The sequence below is a fragment of the Aethalodelphis obliquidens genome, unplaced genomic scaffold (assembly GCF_003676395.1).
Source record: "Aethalodelphis obliquidens isolate GAN/ISIS:26980383/991018 unplaced genomic scaffold, ASM367639v1 scaffold38, whole genome shotgun sequence".
In the NCBI taxonomy this organism is placed as follows: domain Eukaryota; kingdom Metazoa; phylum Chordata; class Mammalia; order Artiodactyla; family Delphinidae; genus Aethalodelphis; species Aethalodelphis obliquidens.
In genome coordinates this window covers 15,907,178-15,920,491 of record NW_020837982.1, presented here as the reverse complement: position 1 = coordinate 15,920,491, position 13,314 = coordinate 15,907,178, and the positions used below count along the sequence as shown (strand labels likewise).

Here is a 13,314-nt window from a genome sequence, read left to right as displayed (position 1 = left end):
GGGTCCGCTATTCCCCTGGCTTGTCGGTCTGCAGATGGGTCAGGGGGTAGGGGGCTTTACAGCCAAATTACAGGCTGTAACGGCAGAAGGAGGGCATGCTGGGGTTTTCTCTATTCTCTTAATTCCTTCCTCTGCGAAGCTATCCTGTCCTCCAAGCTTGGAGCAGGGGAGGAAGAGAAGAGAAGATCTTTCTTGATGGGCACCGGTTAACCCCCTGTCCCTTTCCTCCGGCCACTGCAGGACTTGACACAGACTCTTTGCCTTCTACGGAGTTTTGTCGGCTCATTGGATACATCCGCAGAGAACCTACCGCCTCTCCAGGGCAGGTAAACGCACGTCCTTCAGCTGGTCACTGGAGGGGTATTTGATGACGTGTCCAGCCTCCTTCTGAGACCTGCCGTCATCCACAAATGTCCCTCTCGGGCAGAGCCCGGGATTCAGCCCAGCAGAGACCTTATTTCAAGTCATTTGCCTGCTCACAACACCTACGAGGTAGGTGGCAGTATTTCCACTTTCACAAAGGGGGAAGCCAGGGCTAAGCAGTGGAGCGCCCAGTTTCTTGAGCACCTACTGTGTGCCAAGCCTGGGCCAAGATATTTATAGGCATCGGTTCATTGATTTTACACAGCAGCTGACACATGAAGGCAAAGCAAGCCTTGTACACATTTTAAAAATGAAGAAATGGAATCTTCGAGACTCTTTAAGTAATTTGCCCTGGGGTCAACCAAAGGCTGTGATTCCAGAGGCTCCTGCCCCAGGCTTCCTGGTTTCCTGGTTTGGCAGAAAGGGAGGCTCGTGACCTCCACCTTCCTAAAGATGAAAGAGGCTTTAAATCAAAGACAGTATATGACCATTAGGAATATTTTGATTTTTTGTTAGCAGGTTTCTGCCAGGAGAAGCAAGTCAATAAAAGTTCATTTCTCAGGGCTTCCCCAGTGGCGCAGTGGTTGAGAGTCCGCCTGCCGATGCAGGGGACACGGGTTCGTGCCCCGGTCCAGGAGGATCCCACATGCCGCGGAGCGGCTGGGCCGGTGAGCCATGGCCGCTGAACCTGCGCGTCCGGAGCCTGTGCTCCGCAACGGGAGAGGCCACGGCGGTGAGAAGCCCACAATTCATTTCTCAGGGGTCTGGTAAACATTTATCCAAACCACAGTTGTTGTCCATTCAGATTTTTAGGGGATTTTTCAGTTAATCATTCTGGCAGCATTTTTAGAATAAAATAACTCAATGCTCAATATCCTATGCAAACCAAATTTACAATTTTCCTTAAATATATGGAGTAATGATGTGGAAATACTACTGTCCAAGATGCTCAGACTGAAATCCTCACGTGGCATCAGAACTTGGGGGATCCCATGAGGGCAAGAAATGCATCTTCTTCGCCCCCATGTTCTCAGCACCTAGCATCGTGCCCAGTATACAGTAGGTGCTTAATGCACACCTGCTGCACGCACGTGGAAAGAACTTGCCCCAGGACTTAGTTTCTCAGTTCTCTCTCCCACTTCTGGGAGGGATGGAAATGATCAGTCTGGCTCAGAGATATTTAATAAATTGTTGGAGGTCATGTGGGTGATATAGCTGGTGGCCCTGGTTCCTACCTTGGTCCCCAGCTTACACTAAAGACCTGCCATAAACATCAAAGCAGAGAGAAGACCTTGCCCCCCTGGGGCTGGCGGCTAAAACAGGCCATCCTCCCCGTTAGCAAGAATCTGGCACAGCTCTTAAGGAATCATTCTCCGCCCTGGCCCAGCCCTCGCCAAACGCACACTTAGGCTGCTTGTTATTTGGGCAACGGGAGTTTGATGTGGTGAACATGCCGTGTGACTCCCTGCTGTCCTTGGGAACAGACACGGGGACAACACTCCCCGCCATTCACATCACACATTTTGGGCTCAGGCACTGACGCAAAGCCACCCCCATAAAACTCGACTCTTGCAAAATCTCAGAGAAGTCAAGTGAGCAGCTGAGGGTCACCCAGTCCAAAAATCACAACCCTCCCAAAGGGACTTTTTGTAACTTCAGGACTTGATGAAGGTGATGCAGGGATTTGGGGCAATGTGTGTGCCGATATCCTTCCATCAGACCTCCCTAGCATGTGTTAATTGTTTAATGAATTTGTATAAAATAGGGGCCCAAGGAGACATGATGATGAAATGTAATGTAACGTGTAACAAACGTAATGTGGATCCTGGGATAGAAAATAAGGACATCAGGTAAAAACCTAGGAAATCTGAATAAAGTATGGTCTTTAGGTACTAATAATAGTTAATAATAATAATGGCCTTTAATTAATAATAATGTATCAATAATAATGTATCATTAATTCCAAAAAATAGGGCAAACTAGATATCAGGTAAATGGGAATGCTCTATACTACATTTGTAATTTTTCTATACATCCGTTCTAAGAAATAAAGTTTATAGATAGATAGATAAGTGATAACCAGATATCCCCAGAGTTTTTACAGGCATCCTTTTTTCCTTCTGAATACCAAATGAGTGATAACCCTTTGCCAGTGTGTCTAAGAAACTAAAATCTGGTTCTATATTTTTTCTGTGTCCCTTTTTGTACCAGCTATGCAAGGATGCCTGTTCTTTGCTTCATGACCCTAAATTTTCAGCAAACGTGGGTCCTGATTGCAGGCTGATCCTCTTTCTGTTCCAAACCTGTAAAAGTGTGGAGGTAAAGTATTCTTTTCCTCTTCATTTGGGCTGCTTGTGTGATGCACAGTCTAGGTCTTTCCAGACTGGTCTCTGCAGAAGGCTCTACCCTCCCCATGCAAGCCCGGCCCATTCTGGCAGTGGGTTGCAGCTTCCCGCCCCTGCCAGCCCCTCCCTGACCACTTCTGCCCACTGCTGTGTTTCCATCAAAATGTGCCGTGTGTGTCAGTAGAAGAGAGAGTTTTACATCTCACTGGGGAAATCAAACTTATGGTTACCAAGGGGGAGGTGGGGAGAGGGATAAATTGGGAGACTAGGAGTGACATATACGCACTACTATATATAAAGTAGATAACTAATAAGGACCTACTGTACAGCACAGAGAACTCTTCTCAATACTCTGTAATGACCTATATGGGGAAAAATCTTAAAAAGAGTGGAGATATATATATATATATATATAACTGATTCACTTTGCTGTACAGCAGAAACTAACACAACATTGTAAATCAACTATACTTCAATAAAAAATTTTTTAAAAAAGAATGAGGGAATAAGGGAATGATGTGTAGAACACACAGAGAGAGCCCTGCCAGGTCAAAACACCAAGCTGATAATTTGAGAGATATCAGGTGTCCACTCCTGGACTGTCTCACGTTTCAGCTTACCCAGGAAAGTTTAGAGAGAACGTCCCGGCCTCTCTTGGGAAAACAGGACACGCTGTACAAGGGGACAGCGCCAGTGTCTGGAAACAATAAAAAGGACAGGATGAAAATGCGCCTTGTAACATCAGCTTCCTTTTGTTTAGACATAACATGGCGTTTTCAGAGTACATCTTCAAAGTTCATCTTCAGAAATGGAACCAAAATGTCTTCTTGTTTCTGCTGTGCTTAACCACAGCTGGGCTCCCTTAGAGTCTAAAGTAAAACCTGTGAGGTTTCAAATAGGCTTTATTTTAGACTGAAGGGTTTTTTTTTTTAATTTGTTTGGTTTTTGCCTATTATCTCACCTGCTATTAATTGATTTTTTTTGTATTATTCACCAGAAAAGAGGAAATCACATTTTCCCCAAGGCTCAGAAACGTGGGAAAGAAGATTAAGGTGAGAAAAAGCTACCGTAGAATCGTGTAGAATTTGAAGCAAATCATTGTGTATAAATCTTTACACATATAGAGCAACTTATAGAAATGCAGCAAAAGACAATATTCCCATTCCAAAATTGGGATGGGAGAAACTAGAAACAATTCAGTTAACAAATTACTAGTACGAATATTTAGAAAATGGTGGAGTGTCCACAAATGCCTTGGGGAATTTACTAGTGCCGAATATCCTGCATTCTGTTTTTTTTTTTAATAAAGGCTTCCTTTTTCTTAAATATGTACAGTATCACCAGGAAGGGGAGATAACACCAGACTGTAGGGAAAGGCCTAAAGAAAAAGCAGATGGCCACCCCTTTTGCAGGAGCCGTGTAATTTCATGGTGCATTTTCTGTTCATGGCTTCACTGAAATTCAAGCCCAAGGGCCAATTCTTTCTGGCAGAGGGGATGGGCTCAGGGGGCAGGGAGCAAGCAGCGAGAAGGGGGAAAAGCTTAACAAAAGGTAGGCAGTCGGGCCTCTGCTTCTGGGTGAATGTCTACTTTTTCCTCAACCGGTAGCTTTCTGGGCTTCAGCCAACCAAGGCCTGTGATGGTCACACCAGCCCCATCTCTGCTGGTCAACCGTCCTCCATGTCACCTCATTCAAATTCCTGACGGATTGGTCCAGCTCACCATTTTGAGTGAGGTCACACAAGTCAAAGGTCAGTGGCTAGCTTACTGATGGATGACCTTTCAGGTCAGCACCTGGTCCTTTGGGACAACAAGGATTGTGGTTCCCCCAGAAGAGTATGTGGGTGGGTAGCTACCCTACAATGTGTAGTCAGTAGCAGCTGGAAAAGAAAGTAACCGAATCTCTACAACAGTCATTATTCAAAGTGTGGTCCCTGGACCAGCAGTATCAGTGAGAGGCCCGTGTACCGCAAAAAAAAGGGAGGAGCTGTGATATGAAAAACAATTTTCTAACATTTTGTAATAAAGTTAAAGACCTAAAAGAGATTAAATTTTTTTATTTATTTTATTTATTTTTTCACAGTAAGTCCTTGTTGATTATCTATTTTAAATATATCAGTGTGTACATGTCAACCCCAAACTCCCAGTCTAACCCCCCCACCCCAGGCCTTCTCCCCTCGTAACCATAAGTTCACTCTCTAAGTCTGTGAGTCTGTTTTTGCTTTGTAAATAAGTTCATTTGTATCTTTTTTTTTAGATTCCACATATAATGGATATCATATGATATTTGTCTTTCTCTGATTTACTTCACTTAGTATGATAGTCTCCAAGTCCATCCATGTTGCTGCAAATGGCATTATTTCATTCTTTTTTATGGCTGAGTAATATTCCATTGTATGTATGTACCACATCTTCTTTATCCATTCCTCTGTCAATGGACATTTAGGTTGCTTCCATGTCCTGGCTATTGTAAATAGTGCTGCAGTGAACATTGGGGTGAATGTATCCTTTCAAACCATGTTTTTCTGCAGATACATGCCCAGGAGTGAGATTGCTGGATCATATGGTAGCTCTATTTTTAGTTTTATAAGGAACCTTCGGTAAAAAATTTTTTAAAACACACACACAAAATAAACCCACCTGGACTCAGCACCCAGCTGAAGAATAGAATGTTACCAAAACCACAGACCTCCCCTGCAGACCCCTTTCCAACACTTCTGTCCTCCTCTCCCAAGGTTTAATTGTCTGGTTACAGTCTTAAATTGTGATCGCCAGATCTCTAAACACCAAGGTGGCAGGAAATAGATCATATACTCTTGAAGCTCAAGAAATACTTGTGAAGAAAATGGACAATGATTTGTTGCAGTATTTTCATATTTTGTAGAGAAGTTTAACCCATTCCCAAAGATTTTAAAAGGCGATCCTTCTCCAAGTAAAATTGACTTCAGGAGTGCAATAGATCTCCTTTGTTAGAAACTCCATAAAAGTTCATAATGTCTATAGGTCCAAGAAGCCAAAATGTTCATCACGGAAAGTGCCCCTAAGAAATATGATCAAATTTAATGTCCATTTCTTACTAAAGGAATACCCATCATAAATCACCAGTCAGAATATTCTTTTGTGGTGAAATATGGTTATAGGAGCATCACTTGACAGAATTCTAAAGCACGAGTCAATGCAATAAACAAAAAAAGAGTTATAAGAAATCTAATCTTATTTGTGAACGGTAAGCACCCAGAAAATCTAAGAGAATACACTAAAATTCATGGAAACTAGAGGAGAATTCAGTAAGATGGACAATGGTAAAAGGCAGTATACAAAATGTAATGATTTTACTGCATATCAACAATGACTAAGTAGAAAATATAGTTGCATATAGCTTAAAATATCTGGTGAGAATTTAAAAATATGAAGTCCTAAAAATTAATTTTTTTAATGCCATGGCATTATTGAGATACATTTTTAAATGGGAATATAGAAACACGATGTGGACCGAAAAGGAAATCACACTGTTTTAACAATGTCCAGTTCTCACTAAGTAATAGATGACCTCAATAAAATCTCAATGGTTTATTTCAAAATTTGGAAAATAATTCTAATGTGTATTTGGAAGACTAAATTTAGGAAAACAGATGAGAGGTTTTTTATAGAGTAGGGAGGAGAAATTTGCAGAGCACATAAAATAGAGTGGTACTAGTAATAAAACAGACAAACATTAATAACAGAACAAAAGGACCGAAAATGAACCCAAGTATATATTGGAATTTAAGATCAAAAATCCATCATTATAAATCCATGGGGAAACAATGGATTATTTAATAAAATGATGTGAGGAAAACTGACTAAGCATTTAGGAAATAATAAAGATAAATCTCTACCCCATACCCACATTCAAAATAAAATCCAGGGACCTCCCTGGTGGTGCAGTGGTTGAGAATCTGCCTGCCAATGCAGGGGACACGGGTTTGATCCCTGGACCAGGAAAATCCCACATGCCACAGAGCAACTACTGAGCCTGCACTCTAGAGCCCGTGAGCCACAACTACTGAGCCCACGTGCCACGAGTACTGAAGCTCGTGTACCTAGAACCCGTGCTCCACGACAAGAGAAGCCACCGCAATGAGAAGCCCACGCACCGCAATGAAGACTAGCCCCCACTCGCTGCCAACTAGAGAAAGCCCACATGCAGCAATGCAGCCAAAAATAAATAAATAAATTTATATAAAAAAATAATAAAATCCAATTGGCTTAAACATGTAAAAGTAAAACTGAGAAAATAGAAATAAAAGAAGAAAACATGGATAATTTCTTATATAATCTTGACCTGGAGATGGGTCTTCCTGGAGTGAATGAAGAGGTTATCTTACTACATAAATTAAAAAAAAATTATGCATGTCATAAATTACCATAAATAAGATTACAAGGCAAATAACATTGGAGAAAATCACTGCAATACACATGCCTGACAAAAGCCTAATGTTCTCAAATCACAAAGAGATTTTAAAAATAAATTTGAGATAAATTTCTCCAGTGAAAAAATGAGCAAAAGATAAGAAGAGACATTTCTCACAGACACACACATACACACATGTAGCCTATTAACAAAAGATAAAATACTCAACCTCAGTAATCAAAAATTCATATCAAAACCACAATGATAATCATTTTAGCCTATCAAATTGGGAATGATTAAAAAGAAAGAGAATACCTAGTGTTGACAAGAGTGTAACAGGTTTCATATTCACTTCTTAGCAAGTTAATTAAGATGGTTACACATTCATAAGTGTGTAATTAAAACCTTTAAATTTTTCAAATGTTCCAACAAACAATTCTACTAGAATTTAATCCTAAAGAAATAATAAGAAGATGCACACACACACACTCACACACACATTGTTCCCAGAAAAATGCTGGGAACATAATAGTAAATATTTCTTAAATAAGAAAACAATGAACATCATTATAGTTTTGATTTGCATTTCTCTAATAATTAGTGATGTTGAACATCTTTTCATGTGCCTCTTGGCCATCTGTAGGTCTTCCTTGGCGAAATGTTTGTTTAGGTCTTCTGCCCATTTTTTAACTGGATTGCTTGTTTTTTTGGTATTGAGCTCCATGAGCTGTTTGTATATTTTGGAGATTAATCCTTTGTCTGTTGTTTCATTTGCAAATATTTTCTCCCATTCTGAGGGTTGTCTTTTTGTCTTGTTTATGGTTTCCTTTGCTGTGAAAAAGCTTTTAAGTTTAATTAAGTCCCATTCGTTTATCTTTGCTTTTATTTCTGTTACTCTAGGAGGTGAGTCAAAAAGATCTTGCTGTGGTTTATGTCAAAGAGTGTTTTTCCTATCTCTTCCTCTAAGAGTTTTATAGTGTCTGGTCTTACATTTAAGTCTTTAATCTACTTGGAGTTTATTTTTGTGTTTTGGTGTTAGATAGTGTTCTAATTTCATTCTTTTACATGTATCTGTCCAGTTTTCCCAGCACCACTTATTGAAGAGGCTGTCTTTTCTCCATTGTACGTTCTTGCCTCCTTTGTTGTAAATTAGGTGCCCGTATGTGCATGGGTTTATCTCTGGGCATTTTATCCTGTACCATTGATCCATATTTCTGTTTTTGTGCCAGTACCATACTGTCTTGATTACTGTAGCTTTGTGATATAGTATGAAGTCAGGGAGCCTGATTCCTCCTCATGCCGATCAGAATGGCCATTATCAAAAAAGTCTAGAAACAATAAATGCTGGAAAGGGTGTGGTGAAAAGGGAACCTTCCTGCACTGTTGGTGGGAATGTAAATTGATACAACCACTATGGAAAACAGTATGGAGTTTCCTTAAAAAACAAAAAATAGAACTACCATATGACCCAGCAATCCCACTACTGGGCATATAACCTGAGAAAACCATAATTCAAACAGACACATGTACCACAATATCCACTGCAGCTCTATTTACAATAGCCAAGACATGGAAGCAACCTAAGTGTCCATCGACAGATGAATGGATAAAGAAGATGTGGCACATATATACAATGGAATATTACTCAGCCATAAAAAGAACAAAATTGAATTATTTGTAGTGAGGTGGATGGACCTAGAGTCTGTCATACAGAATGAAGTAAGTCAGAAAGAGAAAAACAAATACCATATGCTAACGCATATATATGGAATCTAAAAAAAAAGGTACTGATGAACCTAGTTGCAGGGCAGGAATAAAGAGGTAGACATAGAGACTGGACTTGAGGACATGGGGTGGGAGGGGGAAGCTGGGGCAAAATGAGAGTAGCATCGATATACATACACTACCGAATGTAAAATAGTTGGCTGGTGGGAAGCAGCAGCATAGCACAGGGAGATCGGTTTGGTGCTTTGGGGTGACCTAGAGGGGTGGGATAAGGAAGATGGGAGGGAGGCTCACGAGGGAGGGGATATGGGGACGTGTGTATGCATATGGCTGATTTGCTTTGTTGTGCAACAGAAACTAACACAGTATTGTGAAGCAATTATACTCCAATAAAGATCTATTTTAAAAAAATGAACAAATGTATGGGTGAATATACAGGCATGCTTAACCCCAAATTGTTAGTAGGACTAAAACTGGCTACGAAAAGTGAGATAATGATAATATAGTCATACAATTTAAGACAATGCAACCATTTTAAATGCTATTTTAGAATCATGTTTAATGCCAGGGAAGTAGGCTTAAAGTATATTCCTTGAAGTATTATAAAACACCATATCTGGTAGAGTCTGGATAGACAAAAGATAGATGATCCATAGATGGATAGGTAGATAATATATAGGTAAATAAATAAATAATTTTATAGAAAAAGAAGGCAGTATGATTCAAATGTGATATTGTAAAATTATTAATGACTGACATATTTTAACCTTTTTTCTCTCTCATACCACTGAAGAGGATTCTAGCCTTGCTACTCAATTTATTCTCAACAACCATCCTCTGAGGAAGGTTTTTCCACTACATTAGGAGCTGTTTTGGCCACAGGGAGGAAAGAAAGAAGGACCACAGGAGGTCAGGCTAAGACTTTTGAGAACCGGGATAATTTTGAGGAAAGAGGCAAAGAACTGCTACAGTATGTGAAGCAGGATTTTGGAACAATTGGGATTTCAAGGAAAACCGTAGTTGCCTATTTGATTCCTTTTGAAATAAATCAATGCAAGTCTAATGTGAGAAATGCAAGTATAATGTGTCAAAATTATAGTTTTGTAGTCACTCCATTTTTTAAAAAAATGAACTTCCAATATGAATTGTGAAATTACCGACGGCAGAGACAGCTCTTCACCCAAATCCACGCTCTGTCCTTCATAACCACACAGCTAGACTATATTTCCCAGCAGTCAGGTGTGGCCCTGTGGCTGAGTGCTGGGAAATGTCACATGGGAAGCAGTGATGTGTGTGTGCCTCCTCCCGACCTTGCTTATAAAAATCTCTTTTCTTTTTTCTTCCAGATGAACAGGAGGGCTACCCCCAAGGTGACCATGGAAACCACATGTTGAAGATGGTATCATCCTGGTCCCTGAATGACCACACAGAGCAGAGCATCCCTCTCAGACAACACAAGCCCCCTCCTCTGACCTGGAACAACTCAACAATTCAGGACTCTTAGGTAGCAAGGATCAGATATCTGTTGTGTTGAGTCTTGGATGTATTTGGATGTATTTGTTACACCGGCTGGACTACCTTCAGTAACCCAACACCATTTGCAGATTTTCAAGATGATGACTGAGAAACTGTTCCACAGCCTTGGAGTCTCCTCATCCACTTCCCACCCTGAAGAAAGTTAAAGCGGGCTGTGGAATTCAGCCTAACTTCACCTGCATGTCTAGGAGACAAGAAGACGGTTGACCGACTGCTTCAGAGGCAGAAACAGCAATGTGTGGCCATATGGGGTGTCCCGGAGGCTGTTTACATGGCTGTGTGTGCAGAAGGACATCAGCAGAAGAAGTGTTCTGGATGCCAGGATCTGAGAAGCGGTCCCAGGAAACCACTTGGAGCAGGTATGTGTCCACCCAGGTTAAAGGAATTCAAGACAGAGCAACCCAGCAGGCACCACCAAAGAGTTCAGGAAAGTTCCCCACAAGAGACTGAGTCACTGTTACACATCAGCTAGGCAAGAAGCACATCAGAGGTCACATTACCACAAACTATAAATATTTATCAGAAGGTGAATATTTCATACCCTATTAAATGTTTTGCTGCATTTACAGAGAATAAGGTATTCATTTTTGCATGAAAAAGGATCTCCAAGCGCATAGCAGAATAATTTATAAAGAGTCATGTTATATACAAATAATCATGAAGTACAACCAGCTAGCGAATATAACAAAAGAGAGACAGCCTCACAGATATGGAGAACAAACTAGTTACCAGTGGGGAGGGGGAGGGAGGGAGGTGTAATATAGGGAAAGGGGATTAAGAGGTACAAACGATTAGCATAAAATAAGCTACAAGGATGTATTGTACAACACGGGGAATATAGCCAATATTTTACAATAACTATAAATGGAACATAACCTTTAAAAATAAAAAAATAGATAATTAATCTTGAAGTAACACCATGTATTTCTACCTATAGCTTTTAAAAATTCTATTGAAGTATAGTTGATTTTCAATGTTGTGTTTAATTTCTGCTGTACAGAAAAGTGACTCAGTTATACATATATATATTCTTTTTCATATTCTTTTCCATTATGGTTTATCACAGGATATTGAATATAGTTCCCTGTGCTATATAGTAGGACCTTGTTGTTTACCCATCCTATATGTAATAGTTTGCATCTGCTAATCCCAAACTCCCACTCTACCAATACTTTTATGTGGATGTCAATGAATAGGAAAGGGTAAGGAAAGTTCCTCATCAAACTGATAACAGTGAGAGGAAATGGGAAGGAAGTTTTGAAATCTCTTTAGTCAAGGATTTCTTATAACAAGAAGGTAATTATGAATTATTGATGTGGTAAATAAGGAAATAAATAAGAGGGAAAATTGAAAAAGGAAAAAGGATATTACATATCCTGTAATGTGAACATTTAATGAAGCACCCAGCTCAGTTCATGCAAGAGTAGAGGGAATTCTGCTTTCTACTAGTCATAGAAAGAGAAACTCTCGTGTCTAAGCCTGGATTAGGACACGGGAGAGAGAGGGTGACACGGTGGGAGAGAAAACTACATCACTCATTGAGTACCCTGTATCTTCAACTCCTCAATAAGTTGGTGGGATTGTCCCTAGAGTTTATGTTCCCACCATATGTATCTATTGGAAGGGGGGGAAACAGGGAAGGTTCTAAGGGCTGGCCACATGGTCAAGGTGACTACAGACTTTGTGTTCCCTAGACATGCCTTCAAATGACCTCCACCATTTGCAAGAGTCCCAGCAGGAAACTCTGGGCTGGGCAAGGAGGATGCCACATCACACCCTGCAGGTGCCAGGGACATCAACCAAGATCACTCTCAGGAATGCTTATGGAATCTTGCCTGGATGCATTGCAAATATCACCCCCAGGAGAAAACTGCAGTCTTTCGAGAACACCAAACTTGCCCGAGTCTGCAGAAGACTTGCAGATAAATCAAACTAAAATCTAAAATCGAAAGCCACAACCAACCATTTTCCTTTCTTCACTCTGTATGACATAGAAATTTACCTTTTTGGGCATTTCACTTGTAGTTATCTATTCATCTCACTCTGTCTCTTATCAAAATATTTCATTGGAGTTTCCCATAGAGTAATTTATTTATTTATTTTAACATTTATTTATTTATTTATGGCTGCATTGGGTCTTTGTTGCTGTGCACGGGCTTTCTCTAGTTGCGGCGAGCAGGGGCTACTCTTCATTGCAGTGCGCGGGCTTCTCATTGCGGTGGCTTCTCTTGTTGTGGAGCACGGGCTCTAGAGCACAGGCTCAGTAGTTGTGGCGCATGGGCTTAGTTGCTCCGCGGCATGTGGTATCTTCCCGGTCCAGGGATCGAACCTGTGTCTCCTGCATTGGCAGGTGGATTCTTCACCACTACGCCACCAGGGAAGTTCCCCATAGAGTAATTTAAATAACCCTTATCTGAACATCATTGTAAAGTAAATTATGCAGCACACCCTGTATAACATTCCAGGTTAAAAACAGATCCATTTGCTAATAGCCCTCCTGTACTACCTACTCCAAAAGTGCCAAATTCATCCTTTCCCCTGCCTTTAAAAGCCTTCCTTCACTCCAGTCCACTTGCCAAGATTACTTCCAAACAAATAACCTTGAACCAAACACTTCTACCTTAAAACGCAATTTACCACTTCTGCAAAACCATGCCACAGTTGAATTCGTTAACTCTGTTATTTAATTTATTCTGGTATGTGTTTGGACTTAACTCGCTCACTTTCCTAAGCTCTTAGGTCCTAGCAGGAATGTATTTTTCAAAGTGGGATGAGAGGCTCATGGTAGCGAGTTGTTCCAAACACGTGACCTGCCTGAGAAACAGTTTGCTTTTTTTCTTATTTTAATTTTTTGCTCTTTCAGGGCCAAAATGGTGGTCTTTGGAGTCAAAGCGGGAAGGGAGGAGTCATGATCTCTTTAAGAAGTAAGCAAAGAAAGAGCCAGAAAGAAGGA

The 13,314-nt window shown here is 40.6% G+C and overlaps 1 long non-coding RNA gene across 1 annotated transcript; it reads left to right on the top strand.

Moving 5' to 3' along the window:
- The first annotated feature begins 237 nt into the window (after positions 1-237).
- LOC113632751 (uncharacterized) lies at positions 238-12,439 on the top strand. Its single transcript, XR_003437939.1, has 3 exons — positions 238-326; positions 10,172-10,720; positions 12,056-12,439. It is a non-coding gene; the product is annotated as an uncharacterized LOC113632751 (long non-coding RNA).
- Positions 12,440-13,314: the final 875 nt, after the last annotated feature.